Source organism: Manis pentadactyla, chromosome 7 (genome assembly GCF_030020395.1).
Source record: "Manis pentadactyla isolate mManPen7 chromosome 7, mManPen7.hap1, whole genome shotgun sequence".
Lineage (NCBI taxonomy): Eukaryota > Metazoa > Chordata > Mammalia > Pholidota > Manidae > Manis > Manis pentadactyla.
Window position 1 is genome coordinate 22,965,374 of NC_080025.1, and position 13,796 is coordinate 22,979,169.

Genomic DNA, 13,796 nt, shown 5'->3' on the forward strand with positions numbered 1-13,796 from the left:
CTGGAAAACGTTCCATGTGCCCTTGAGAGGAATGTATATCCTGATGCTTTTTGGTGGAGTATTCTGTAGATGTCCATTAGGTCCATCTGTTCTAATTCATTGTTCAGTGCCTCTTTGTCCTTACTTATTTTGTTTGGTTGATCTGTCCTTTGGAGTGAGTGGTGTGTTGAAGTCTCCTAAAATGAATGCATTGCATTCTATTTCCCACTTTAATTCTGTTAGGATTTGTTTCACATATTCAGTGCTCCTATGTTGGGTACACAGATATTTTTAATGGTTATACCCTCTTGATGGACTAACCCCTTTATCAATATGTAATGTCCTCCTTTGTCTCTTGTTGCTTTATTTTGAAATCAATTTTGTCTGATACAAGTACTGCAACTCATGCTTTTTTCTCACTATTATTTTCCTGAAATATCTTTTTTCATCCCTTCTTTCTTGTTCTATGTATGTCTTTGGGTTTGAAGTGAGCATCTTGTAGGCAGCATATAGATGGGTCTTGTTTTTTTGTTCATTCTATAACTCTGTGTTTTGATTGGTGCATTCAGTCCATTTACATTTAAGGTGATTATTGATAGATATGTACTTATTGCCATTGCAGGCTTTAGATTCATGGTTACCAAATGTTCAAGGGCATTTTCTTTACTATCTAACAGTCTAACTTTAGTCACTTATTATGCTATTTCAAACACAATCGGAAGGTGGTTATTTTTTCTCCCTTCTTATTCTTCCTCCTCCTCTCTTTATATGTTAGGTGTCATATTCTATACTCTTTGTGTATCCCTTAACTATCTTTGTGGGTAGTTGATTTAATTGTACATCTGCTTAGTAATTAATTTGTCTACTTCCTTTACTGTGGTTTTATTTTCTCTGGTGACATCTATTTAGCCTTAGGTACCCTTCCATCTGTAAAAGTCCCTTTAAAATACACTGTAGAGACTGTTTGTGGGAGGTAAATTCTCTCAACTTTTGCTTAGCGGGAAACTGTTTAATTTTTCCTTCAAATTTAAATGATAGTCTTGCTGGGCAGAGTATTCTTGGTTCGATGCCCTTCTCTTTCATTGCTTAAAGATATCATGCCGCTCTATTCTGGTCTGGAAGGTTTCTGCTGAGAAATCTTATGATGTCATAATTGGCTTTCCTTTGTATGTTATCTTTTTTCTGTCTCTGGCTGCTTTTAATACTCTCCTCTTTTCCTTGATCTTTGCCATTTTAATTATTGTATGTCTTGTTGTCTACCTTGGTTCCCTTGTGTTCGGAGATCTGTCCACCTCCATGACCTGAGAGAATATCTCCTTCCCCAGATTGGGGAAGTTTTCAGCAATTGCCTCCTCAAAGACACTTTCTATCTGTTTTTCTCTCTTTTCTTCTTTTGATACTCCTATAATGCGAATATTGTTCTGTTTGGATTGGTCTCAGAGTTGTGTTAATATTCTTTTATTCTTAGCTATCTTTTTTTCTGTGTCTCAGCTTTTTTGTATTCCTGTTCTCTAATTTCTATTTCACTTTCTGTGTCCTCTACCTATCTAATCTGCTTTTAAATCCCTTCATTGTATGTTTCATTTCCTATACTGTATTTTTCAAAGTTCCTATCTCTTTCTTGAAGTCCTCCCTGATATCTTGAATATTTTTCTGTAGTTCCGTGAGCATGTTTATGATTTTTATTTTGAATCTTTATCAAGGAGATCAGTGATTTCAGTTTTACTCTGCCCTCTTTCTGGGGTTCTAGGGTTTTTGGTTTGTACAAGATTCTTTTGCTTTTTCTTATTTCTAATGATTATTGTGGAATAATATCTTTGTATTGGTGATGCCCTCTAGGGCCCAGAAGCTCTACTCTCTGGAGCTGCCCAGCACCTGAAGTGTTGGTGGGGATCACAGTTGAGGGGCCCTGGTGCCTGCTGGGATGAAAGAACTCTTTTATGCTTCCTGGCTGCAGTTTCTGTCTCTATTGCCAGGGCCAGTTGGCTGAGTGTGCTGAAGGATCCTCTGCATTATGCCCTTGTAACTGTGTTAGGCGGAGCTGCCATCCAGCTGGTCTAGTGTGATTGTGGGGGCCACAGTTTTATGAACCAGTGCCATCCAGGACTATGGAGTGGCAGACTGTGTGTCACAGTTGGGGACTGTGGCTCTGCATTTCCAGCCTGAGAGATGGAGCACTTGAAGCTCCTGAACTTTCCCCACCTATGTGGCTGCATGTGCCAGGATGATTTTGTCTACCTGTTCTTTCTCCTGAGTAGCAAGCTCTGTGAAATCCTTGCCCCTTAATCTGCCCTCTCATTATTGGGATGTCTTTCAAAGTGCCTGCCTTTCTTTTGTCCTGAAGTGGCTGGTTGTGGGTATCTGTTCCCACAAGTGGCTGGAATCTCAGTTTCTCCAAATATTCTGCCTGTCTTAGCTTTCCATCCCAGTAATCTCCACAGCAATGTGTAATGTGGGTTCATGCTCCCAGAGCAGATCTCCAGAGGTCAGTGTTTAGCAGTTTATGGCTTCTATTCCCTCCCTGCTGTGTTTCTCTTCCTCCCATCTATGAGCTGGAGAGGGCAGAGGAGTTGGGTCCTGCTGGATTGTGGTTTTACTACTTTGCCCTTTTCTTTGAGGTCTGCTCTTTTCCCCAGATGTCGGCATCTGTTGCAGTCTTCTTCCCAATACTCTTTCAGGATTAGTTGTATTTGCTTTATTTTCATGTTATTTGTGGTTTTTGGAGGAGGTTTCTGCCTCACTTCTCTCTCTGCCATCTTTTTCCCCAGTCTCTTGTGATACTTTTAAATCTTCTCTTTAATTTGTATTTCCCATAATTGTTTATTCTTTCTTTTCCTCATTTAGAAAATTAGGTGAACTACTGTTTTAGGATTACTTGTCATCTTTTTATTCTTCTAGTTTCTAGTGTTTGCTTCTTCTCTTATTCTTATAATTTTTTCTGTTTTTTAAAAGATATTTTTCTAGTTAAGACAAATATTATAATCATTTAATTCATTATTTAATTGTATTAGTGTGCATATTAAAGATAATAAAAACATTCATTCGAATATCTTTATGGCTAAAGTGTGATGCTATGCTGTGGATGATCCAAATATTCAAAAAGTCCTGTCTGTTGCTCGAATCTAACACTGTTTTAAAAAATAGTCTATTTTAAAACAAAAAGGCATGTTTGGTTCTTGGAGGAACAATTCCATATTACAAAAAACAAGGTTGGTTTGAAGTAGATGGAGAATGTGAGTACCCAGTATTGTCTGATGGTTGATATGATCTTCTCAAAGATTCATACTGGACCATCGGTTTGATGGCATCGAGTTGCACACTCTTCTTTTGGCAGCAGCATACTCAGCATAATTTTTATTTAATGTGTTTCAATAGTTATATGATTATGTTGTGTTCCTCAGACAAGTAGAAGAGAAAACATGATAAAAAATGGAGCAAACTTAATTCTTCAAAGGCTATTTTGAGGCACTAACTAATATTTCATATTTATATTCTTTATAGTACTTAGTATGAAAAAGTATCCATGAAGTGGGTCACTTAAATTTTACTCACCTACCATTCACTAATACAAATTCACAGAGTTTATACACAGTTCATCTATTGTATCATTTTGCCCCAAAAATAGGAGAGAGACTAGAGACACTGACTTCTGCTTTTTCTACTGAGAGCTTAGGTAGCTGAGTGAAAAAATAAATCTATTATTGAAAGTTGTATTTCTGAAACCAGAGAAAAACAGTGAATAAGAAAATGAATATTTTATATTTCACCTGCCAGGAACTCAAATCCCAAATGGCATAGCATACCTAAATACAGTTATTAAGGCCATGTAGTATTTGGTCTGTAGGAATATAGCATTTATTAAAAATGTTCAATTGTTAGTTTTCAAATTCATCATATTCATGTGTATATGTATGTATGTATGCATGTGTGTATGTGTGTTCCAAATTCAAAGGCAGCTTCTTTGTACTCAGCCTGTTTTAGGAGAACTGTCAGTTTATGATAGGCTTAAATGCTCTGTACTATATATTGTTTTCTAAGCCACTGCAGGACACTGAGTTGATTTCAGTATAGAGTTATTTCCAGCTGTGTCAAGCTGTGCATTGAATCTTCTAGTTCCTGAGCATGTTTCACTGTAGAACACTTGTCCTGACCAAAGTGAAAAATATCTTCCACCAAGCATTCTTGGCTATAGAATTTTAAAACCAGGATCAAATCAGTGTAGTTTAAATTCATTTGGGCAAAATTTCTATAACATAACAGGAAGATCTTTTCCTCCAGTTAGTAAATCTACTCACACACAGAGTCTCTATGCAGCCTAACAAGGTTTATGGTTTCCCTAGCCCTCAACACACACTCTGCCTTCTCTATTCTCAAGGTATTCTCCCTAAATAAAATGCTTCCCTTTCTTTCCTCTGGCTGTACCCTTCTAATAAGAAACAAAAGTTGTTTCTCAAAGAGTGAAGTATTACCTGACATAGAGTACAATGTTCTAAAATCCTACTAGCTTGGGCTGTGGTTCCCCAGGAGCGATTACCACAGGCTTCATTTAGCGTCCCCACCTGCTATGCACACATAGTGAAGCACTGTTTGGTACATTGGTCAAGTGGCAGAACTGCTTGCTCTGCAGCTCAATCAAGAGCACCACTCATAGTTGGAGTTGGGGGTCCTACCTAAAGCTGATGCTTTATAATTTACTTGCCAAATGTATCAATGTGATATATTTGCCTTCAAGTTCCAAAGAGACCCCCTTAAGGACTGTACTTTCTTTCAGGGTAGTAAGTGTAATAAGGTATAGTGATTTTTCTTTCACTGTGGTGGTGATATACAGCAATGTTATATACCACTAATTTCCTCCATCCCCAAGAATGCCACAGGCATGGCAGAAACCTGAATACTTTCAGAGTTTTTTTCGCATCTTTTGTCAAGCATAGAGGTGTCTGCTTCTTCCTTTGGCATGATGCCATCAATATAGTATACCAGCGGGGTGTCCTGGATTAGTAATCCAAATTCTTGGAAAGTAAATCACGAATGAGAGCTGGAGAGTGCCATAGTTTTGAGGTAAGACAGTGTTAGTGTTCTATCTGTGTCAGGTGAGTGGAAACTAATTCTACAGTTCTCTGATAACTACACAGATTTGGGGCGTAGAGTGGAGGCCAGCTTGGTATCTGCATTCCAGAGGTAAGGCACATGTTGTTAATTTCAATGAGGAGACAACAAATGGAACAGCAGTTGCAATTTGTTAATCACTTTATAAAATTTGTGAAGTCCACTGTCATTTTTCATTTTACCTGTTTATTTTTTTTTGTAACTAAAAAATAATTAAATGGCATTGTGGTAAGATTCACTGACCTGAATCTTTCCGTTATTGAATAATGGCCCTAATCTTTGTTTTCTCACTAGAAACATGGTATTGACTTTGCATGCTATTTTGGTAGGTAGCATTATTTCTAGGGGCTTCCACTTGTTCCTTGATACCACAGTATCACCCATACCATTGTTCAGGAACCAGTGTGGGAAGTCTGCCTATAGCTTATTTCAAGTATACATTCAGCAATCAAAGAAATAATAAGAGCTTGGGTTTTCAGGTTCCCTGGGCTCATAGTTGATTTGACTTGGGCAGTAAGATATTTATCACTTGAATCTCACAACCTTGACTCTGATAAGTGGAACAAAGTGATATTCTTGATCCCTAGAGATTAGAATTTGCTCAGAGCTACTAAAGGTTGAGGATTTACTTTCAGTCTATGCACAGATTCCCTAGTAAATATTTACTGGTCTCTCTGGATATGTCTTTGAGGAAGATTTAGAGCTATAATGTCTGCTCTCATAGGATAGTTGTTGAAAGTGTCATAGGCCCTCCTTCCTGCAGAAGCTATTAGTCTGTAAACTAAGTAAATCTAGGGACTGGGTCACAAAGTTAAGCCTGTGTTCAACTGAGCTGTAGTGGTTAAGAAGTGTTGCCATGTAGCTTCTGGTACTTGGTTGTCTGATCATCTTTACCAAAATCAGGGAAAACCATTAGGTGGAGCATCTCCTAATTTTATCCTTGGTTTTAGACAGATAGATAGATAGATAGATTGATTGATTGATTGATTTAAGCAGTGCCAGTTCTCTCTTCATTCATGTATTTGTTACTTATTTGTTTATTTTATTTTTTATTAAGGTATTACTGATATACACTCTTATGAAGGTTTCACATGAATAAACAATATAGTTACTACATTCACCCATGTTATCATGTCCCCGCCATACCCATTGTATATATGTACCACATCTTCTTTATCCATTCATCTACTGATGGACACTTAGGTTGCTTCCATATCTTAGCTATTGTAAATAGTGCTGCAGTAAACATAGGGGTGCATATGTCTTTTTGAATCTGAGAAATTATATTCTTTGGGTAAATTCCTAGAAGTGGAATTCTTGGGTATTTCTGTTTTTAGTTTTTTGAGGAACTGCCATATTGTTTACCACACTGGTTAAACTAGCTTACAATCCCACCAGCAATGTAGGAGGGTTCCCCTTTCTCCACATCCTCGCCAGCATTTGTTGTTCTTAGTCTTTTCGATACTGGCCATCCTAAGTGGTGTGAGGTGATATTTCATTGTGGTTTTTGTTTGCATTTTCCTGATAATTAGTGATGTGGAGCATTTTTTCATGTGGCTGTTAGCCATCTGAATTTCTTCTTTGGAGAACTGTCTCTTCATATCCTCCGCCCATTTTTTAATTGGGTTATTTGCTTTTTGGGTGTTGAGGTGTGTGAGTTCTTTATATATTTTGGATGTTAATCCCTTATCAGATATGTTATTTACAAACATATTCTCCCATACTGTAGGATGCCATTCATGTGTTTCTTAAGCCTTAGTGAAGGAGGGTTGTCCAGGTCTTCCAAAGGGGTGGATGTGTGGGCTTAATGTGTAACTTACACATAATGTGCGCCTTGCTTTCTCCCTGAATATTTAGAATCCTTTCTTTCTATTATACCCAGAAGTTTCTGGGGTTTCAACTTCACTTGACATAGTCTGCCCTTGAGTCTAGATTTCAGTCCATACCGAGCAGCTAGTAAAACCACTACCAGCTCCATAAATTAATTCTTTGAATGCAGAATCTCTGATAAAGATGTCCCAAACTTGGATCAATATAAAATTCTGGTCCTTATACTTAGGTAATGACACAAAAAGTCAATTTCCATACATAGTACCTAGATTCTTGCTGATATAAATTAGCAAATCTTTGAATTTTTGGGTGTATAACTGTCCTTTAAGATCAAACTTTATTTTTGTCCCCCTGGGGTATGGTGAGCTATAGGTCTGAGAGGTGGCAATAAAGGTGAGGATAAATGGCTTCCCTTTACAGAATAAATCTTTAGGTGAAGCCGTTTTAGGGTTCAAGTCTAAATAACATGACCTGACTGCACCAGAGGAAAGAGGGTTTATTTCTGCTGTCATTGTTCACGGTCAGGGATACTCTGAATCATCCAAATCTGTTTGAAAGTTCTTAAACTCTTGAAGTCCAACTCTTTCTCAAATACTCCCGTTTTCAGTGGCCAGTTTAAGTATTCAAATTTGTTGTCATTCAGTAGCTCTCAGAATCAGGCCCAGCTTTAAACATAAACATATGTCTGCTTTAAAGTGAGAAGAAATAAGGTGCTATGTGACAATAATCATAGAAGGTGTCCTGGTCTCCTGTCCCCATGGCTTCAGCTGAGACTATAAAACCATGAGCTTACCATTTGCTTTGTTTAAACTCTCCGTCGCATTCACAGTCCTTGTATTCTTGACTTGTGCAATAATGACCCTCAGTGGCAAATAGCTACTTGTCCACTAAATCTTTGCCTTCAGCCATCCTTTGTATAATGAAATATAATGTCTACCATTGGTCCCTTGGATTACAGTGCTAATAGAAACATCTCTTCATTCACACCTAATTGGCTCAGGTAATGAAACTCAAATTCTCATGTCCTTTAGTGTCCTACCTACAGTCCCTACTGGTTCCAATTATAGTTTCAGTCCAGGTTTAGTTTTAGAAAACAGTATCTACTCCAGGTAGTTTGAGCAATACATATTTCCTTATGTTTTAGGGCATGGCTTCTAGAATTGTTGGTGGGGCTGAACAAACAGATTCTAACTGAACACTCAGGACTGACACCAAAAGATATACTACAGAACCTGGCCAGCAGTTTAGACTGCTATTGCTACTGAGAGTAAGCTATTGAAGTCTAGAAAATGCTTTCATCAGGAAGTAACCACAACTACAAAACTTACCAGAAAACTCATGAATGAAGTATCCTGCACTTTTTGAATCATAACAGAAATAACACACTTCACCTTCCCTCTAGACATCTAGGAAGCTAGAGGCTGGATGGATACCAACATCTCTACTAACACTGACAAAGTGACCCTAATAGCCCATTGGCTGCCTACCAGCAGAAACTCAAGAGAACAAAATGAAGCCTCTATTTCCACCTTCCAGAATTCACAAAAATCATCAAAGTGTCCAAACACAAATCATATTTTGCAAAGTACCTATAGGGAAACCTGGGAGGTGAGGTTTTTTGCTTTCTCTCTCCTAAAGTTAAGAAAAGCTCCAAAAAGAGTTGTGCCTCTATTTACCATATTCACCACTTCAAGAGAAAAGGGCAGCTGTCAACATTTGGAGCATGCATAGCTATTCCTGGCACCAGGGCCTACAGAGGGGACAAGCTCTTAACCTCTGCATGCTTCACATTTCCATTGTATGAAATAAACTGAAATTATACAACTCATGAGGACATTGCGATAAGTCAGTGAGAGTGTACTGAATGCCATGCCGTGATGGGTGAGTACAAATAAAGTCACCAAAGACGAGCTGAGGCATTACTTCTTCCCGTACAGGCACTGCTTGTGTGTTCCTTTCCTCCTCAAACCCACCGAACACAAAATGCAGCATATAATCCATTCTAAATATCATGCTAGCTAATATTCAAAACATATTCCTGTATTAGATATTAACTCAGATAATGAATGAATCAGAACCACAATGAAATCATTTGCCTTCCTTTCACTCTCCTTTAGCTGATGCAGGTGGTCTGATATTCAATCCTTGTGTACCAGTAACGAGAGATGTTCACAAGCATCATCCATTCTGAGTGACCAGTAACTTTGCCTTTATATTGTTAAGTATTTTGAATACCCCTCAGGAGTAGATATTAGTAAAGAAACAAATCAGAAAGCAAAGTGAGCAGCCAGCTTCAGAATATTAACAGGTACCTAAGGGTAAACAGACATTATTCAACTACTGAATGCATTTCTTCCCTACAAAATAAAATTGTGTTGTTTCAGATTTAAACAGACTTCTCATATTATTTTACAGATTACTAAGCATCTTCCTATATGCTATTGTATTTAGCCTTCACAGCCACTTTGTGAACCATGTTGTAGGAGTTTCTACTTGTTAGAATAGTGTTGTTGTTTTTTTTTTAATCCCTGCTTGACCATTCCACAGCCATAAAATACTTTTTGGACTTCGCTGCTTTTTATATATTGGATCAATACAGGGAAAAATTTGCTCTCTGCATACAGGTGGTAGGACCATAGTTAAAGAAAGAGGTCTTGTGTGTGTGTGTGTAAGGAAATAGTACTTTTTTCATCACGATCTCAGAACTAAATAAAGTCCTAGGTAGGGAAAGATTAAGAACTCATTTTTGTGTTTGAACAAAGAGGACAAGATATCTATGAGATATTTTTTATGTCTGTATTCCATGATAGTTCCTAAAATATAGAGATAGACTTATAGTTAACAAACAAGAAAAACATAACTTCTATCTGTTCTTTGAAGTGTGTGTGTGTGTGTGTGTGTGTGTGTGTGTGTGTGTGTGTGTGTGTGTATGTGTGCATCTCCTTAAAGAATAGTTTCCTTTGTCCCTGGGTACAATTAACTGAAGTCAGCATCAGAAACATATGTGTATGTATGTCATATGCTAATATAATGTTAGTATTTTTTGTTTCCATCATCATTTTTATTCTCTTTGTGCTTTGAAAGTTCTTTGGAAAAATGCAACCTTTCCTTCTTTGTTATGCTAAGTAGAAACAGGGGAGATATTTTTTTTGCTCAGAGGTCAGATAATTAAAGTGGGGGGGGAAGGTGGTAAGGTGTGTTTTTTGTTTTGTTTTTTTTTTAGATAATTATTTTTTATTGAACGGTAGTTGACACAGTATTACATTACATTAGTTTCAGGTGTACAGCATAGTGATTCAACATTTATATACATGATAATTCTAGGTACCAGCTATCACCATACCAAGTTGTTACAGTATTTTGACTATATTCCTTATGCTATACATTACATCCTGGTTACTTATTTATTTTACAATTGGAAGTGTGTACTTTTTTTGTTGTTGTTGTTGTTGTGAGGGCATCTCTCATATTTATTGATCAAATGGTTGTTAACAACAATAAAATTCTGTATAGGGGAGTCAATGCTCAATGCACAATCATTAATCCACCCCAAGCCTAATTTTCATCAGTCGCCAATCTTCTGAGGCATAACAAACAAGTTCTTACATGGAGAACAAATTCTTACATAGTGAATAAGTTACATGGTGAACAGTACAAGGGCAGTCATCACAGAAACTTTTGGTTTTGCTCATGCATTATGAACTATAAACAGTCAGTTCAAATATGAATACTCATTTGATTTTTATACTTGATTTATATGTGGATACCACATTTCTCTCTTTATTATTATTATTTTTAATAAAATGCTGAAGTGGTAGGTAGATACAAGATAAAGGTAGAAAACATAGTTTAGTGTTGTAAGAGAGCAAATGTAGATGATCAGGTGTGTGCCTGTAGACTATGTGTTAATCCAAGCTAGACCAGGACAATAAAACATCCACATATGCAGAAGATTTCTCTCAGAACAGGGGGGGTGAGGTTCTAAGCCTCACCTCTGTTGATCCCCAATTTCTCACCTGATGGCCCCCCTGCGACTGTGCCTGTCTTAGGTTGTTCCTCCCTTGAGGAATCTTACCCGTCTCTGGCTAACCAGTCATCTTCCGGGGCCATACAGGGAAATGTAAAGTTGGTAAGTGAGAGAGAAACCTTATTGTTTGAAATGGTTAGCTTTTTACTTCTTTGCATATTTATGCCCTGTGGCTTCTATGCCCAGCATTTGTCTTGAGGTATCTTTACCACTTGGAAGAATTATGATACTCGGTAAATTTGATATGAGGCACGAATTCTATTTAAGGGTTGTAATTAGGAAGGAAGAAGAAAAGCTATAGAAGTAGCAGGCGGAAGAAAACATGGGAAGATTGATTATTTCTTTGATATATCTTCTTGTAGAGTAACTTCAGCATGTATAGGTTTTAAGCTACTACTTAAATTGCACACACACATTAACATAATAGGAGTATAGTTACATAACCAAAGCATATCTGTAATTACCAGCCATCTGCAGTGAAACCAAGAAAACCAGTTAGGCACCTTAGGCATTTGTGAAAACTTATCTATGATATGGTGGATATTATCCAACTGAACTTGAACAGTCTGAGAGAAATCAGACAAATTAAAACAACCCATTCCTGGGGACTGTTCACATGCCATATGTTCTTTTAACAGTAAATAGTTTGTAGTTGTAAGACTTTGGAGCGCTACAATTTGCACATGAACTTGGGGAGTGAGATCCCCCCTACTTTATTCTTCTTTCTCAGGATTGCTTTGGCTATTCGAGGTCTTTGGTGTTTCTATATGAATTTTTGAATTATTTGTTCCAGTTCATTGAAGAATGTTGCTGGTAGTTTCATAGGGATTGCATCAAATCTGTATATTGCTTTGGGCAGGATGGCCATTTTGACAATATTAATTCTTCCTAGCCACGAGCATGGGATGAGTTTCCATCTGTTAGTGTCCCCTTTAATTTCTCTTAAGAGTGACTTGTAGTTTTCAGAGTATAAGTCTTTTACTTCTTTGGTTAGGTTTATTCCTAGGTATTTTATTTTTTTGGATGCAATTGTGAATGGAGTTGTTTTCCTGAATTCTCTTTCTGTTGGTTCATTGTTAGTGTATAGGAAGTCCACAGATTTCTGTGTGTTGATTTTGTATCCTGCAACTTTGCTGTATTCCGATATCAGTTCTAGTAGTTTTGGGGTGGAGTCTTTAGGGTTTTTTATGTACAGTATCATGTCATCTGCAAATAGTGACAGTTTAACTTCTTCTTTACCAATCTGGATTCCTTTTATTTCTTTGTTTTGTCTGATTGCCGTGGCTAGGACCTCCAGTACTATGTTAAATAACAGTGGGGAGAGTGGGCATCCCTGTCTAGTTCCTGATCTGAGAGGAAATGCTTTCAGCTTCTCTCTGTTCAACATAATGTTGGCTGTGGGTTTATCATAGATGGCCTTTATTATGTTGAGGTACTTGCCCTCTATTCCCATTTTGCTGAGAGTTTTTAACATGAATGGATGTTGAACTTTGTCAAATGCTTTTTCAGCATCTATGCAGATGATCATATGGTTTTTGTCTTTCTTTTTGTTGATGTGATGGATGATGTTGGTGGACTTTTGAATGTTGTACCATCCTTGCATCCCTGGGATGAATCCCACTTGGTCATGGTGTATGATCCTTTTGATGTATTTTTGAATTCGATTTGCTAAAATTTTGTTGAGTATTTTTGCCTCTATGTTCATCAGGGATATTGGTCTGTAGTTTTCTTTCTTGGTGGGGTCTTTGCCTGGTTTTGGTATTAGGGTGATGTTAGCTTCATAGAATGAGTTTGGGAGTATCCCCTCCTCCTCTATTTTTTGGAAAACTTTAAGAAGAATGGGTATTATGTCTTCCCTGTACGTCTGATAAAATTCTGAGGTAAATCCATCTGGTCCCGGGGGTTTTGTTCTTTGGGAGTTTTTTGATTACCGCTTCAATTTCGTTGCTGGTAATTGGTCTGTTTAGATTTTCTGTTTCTTTCTGGGTCAGTCTTGGAAGGTTGTATTTTTCTAGGAAGTTGTCCATTTCTCTTAGGTTTCCCAGCTTGTTAGCATATAGGTTTTCATAGTATTCTCTAATAATTCTTTGTATTTCTGTGGGGTCCGTCGTGATTTTTCCTTTCTCGTTTCTGATACTGTTGATTTGTGTTGACTCTCTTTTCTTCTTAATAAGTCTGGCTAGAGGCTATTTTGTTTATTTTCTCGAAGAACCAGCTCTTGGTTTCATTGATTTTTGTTATTGTTTTATTCTTCTCAATTTTATTTGTTCTTCTCTGATCTTTATTATGTCCCTCCTTCTGCTTACCTCAGGCCTCATTTGTTCTTCTTTTTCCAATTTCGATAATTGTGACATTAGACCATTCATTTGGGATTGTTCTTCCTTTTTTAGATATGCTTGGATTGCTATGTACTTTCCTCTTAAGACTGCTTTTGCTGTGTCCCACAGAAGTTGGGGCTTAGTGTTGTTGTTGTCATTTGTTTCCATATATTGATTTTGATTTGGTCATTGATCCATTGATTATTTAGGAGCGTGTTGTTAAGCCTCCATGTGTTTGTGAGCCTCTGCTTTCTTTGTACAATTTATTTCTAGTTTTATGCCTTTGTGGTCTGAAAAGTTGGTTGGTAGGATTTCAACCTTTGGAATTTTCTGAGGCTCCTTTTGTGGCCTAGTATGTGGTGTATTCTGTAGAATGTTCCATGTGCACTTGAGAAGAATGTATATCCTGTTGCTTTTGGATGTAGAGTTCTATAGATGTCTATTAGGTCCATCTGCTCTACTGTGTTGTTCAGTGCTTCCGTGTCCTTACTTATTTTCTGCCCAGTGGATCTATCCTTTGGGGTGAGTGGTGTGTT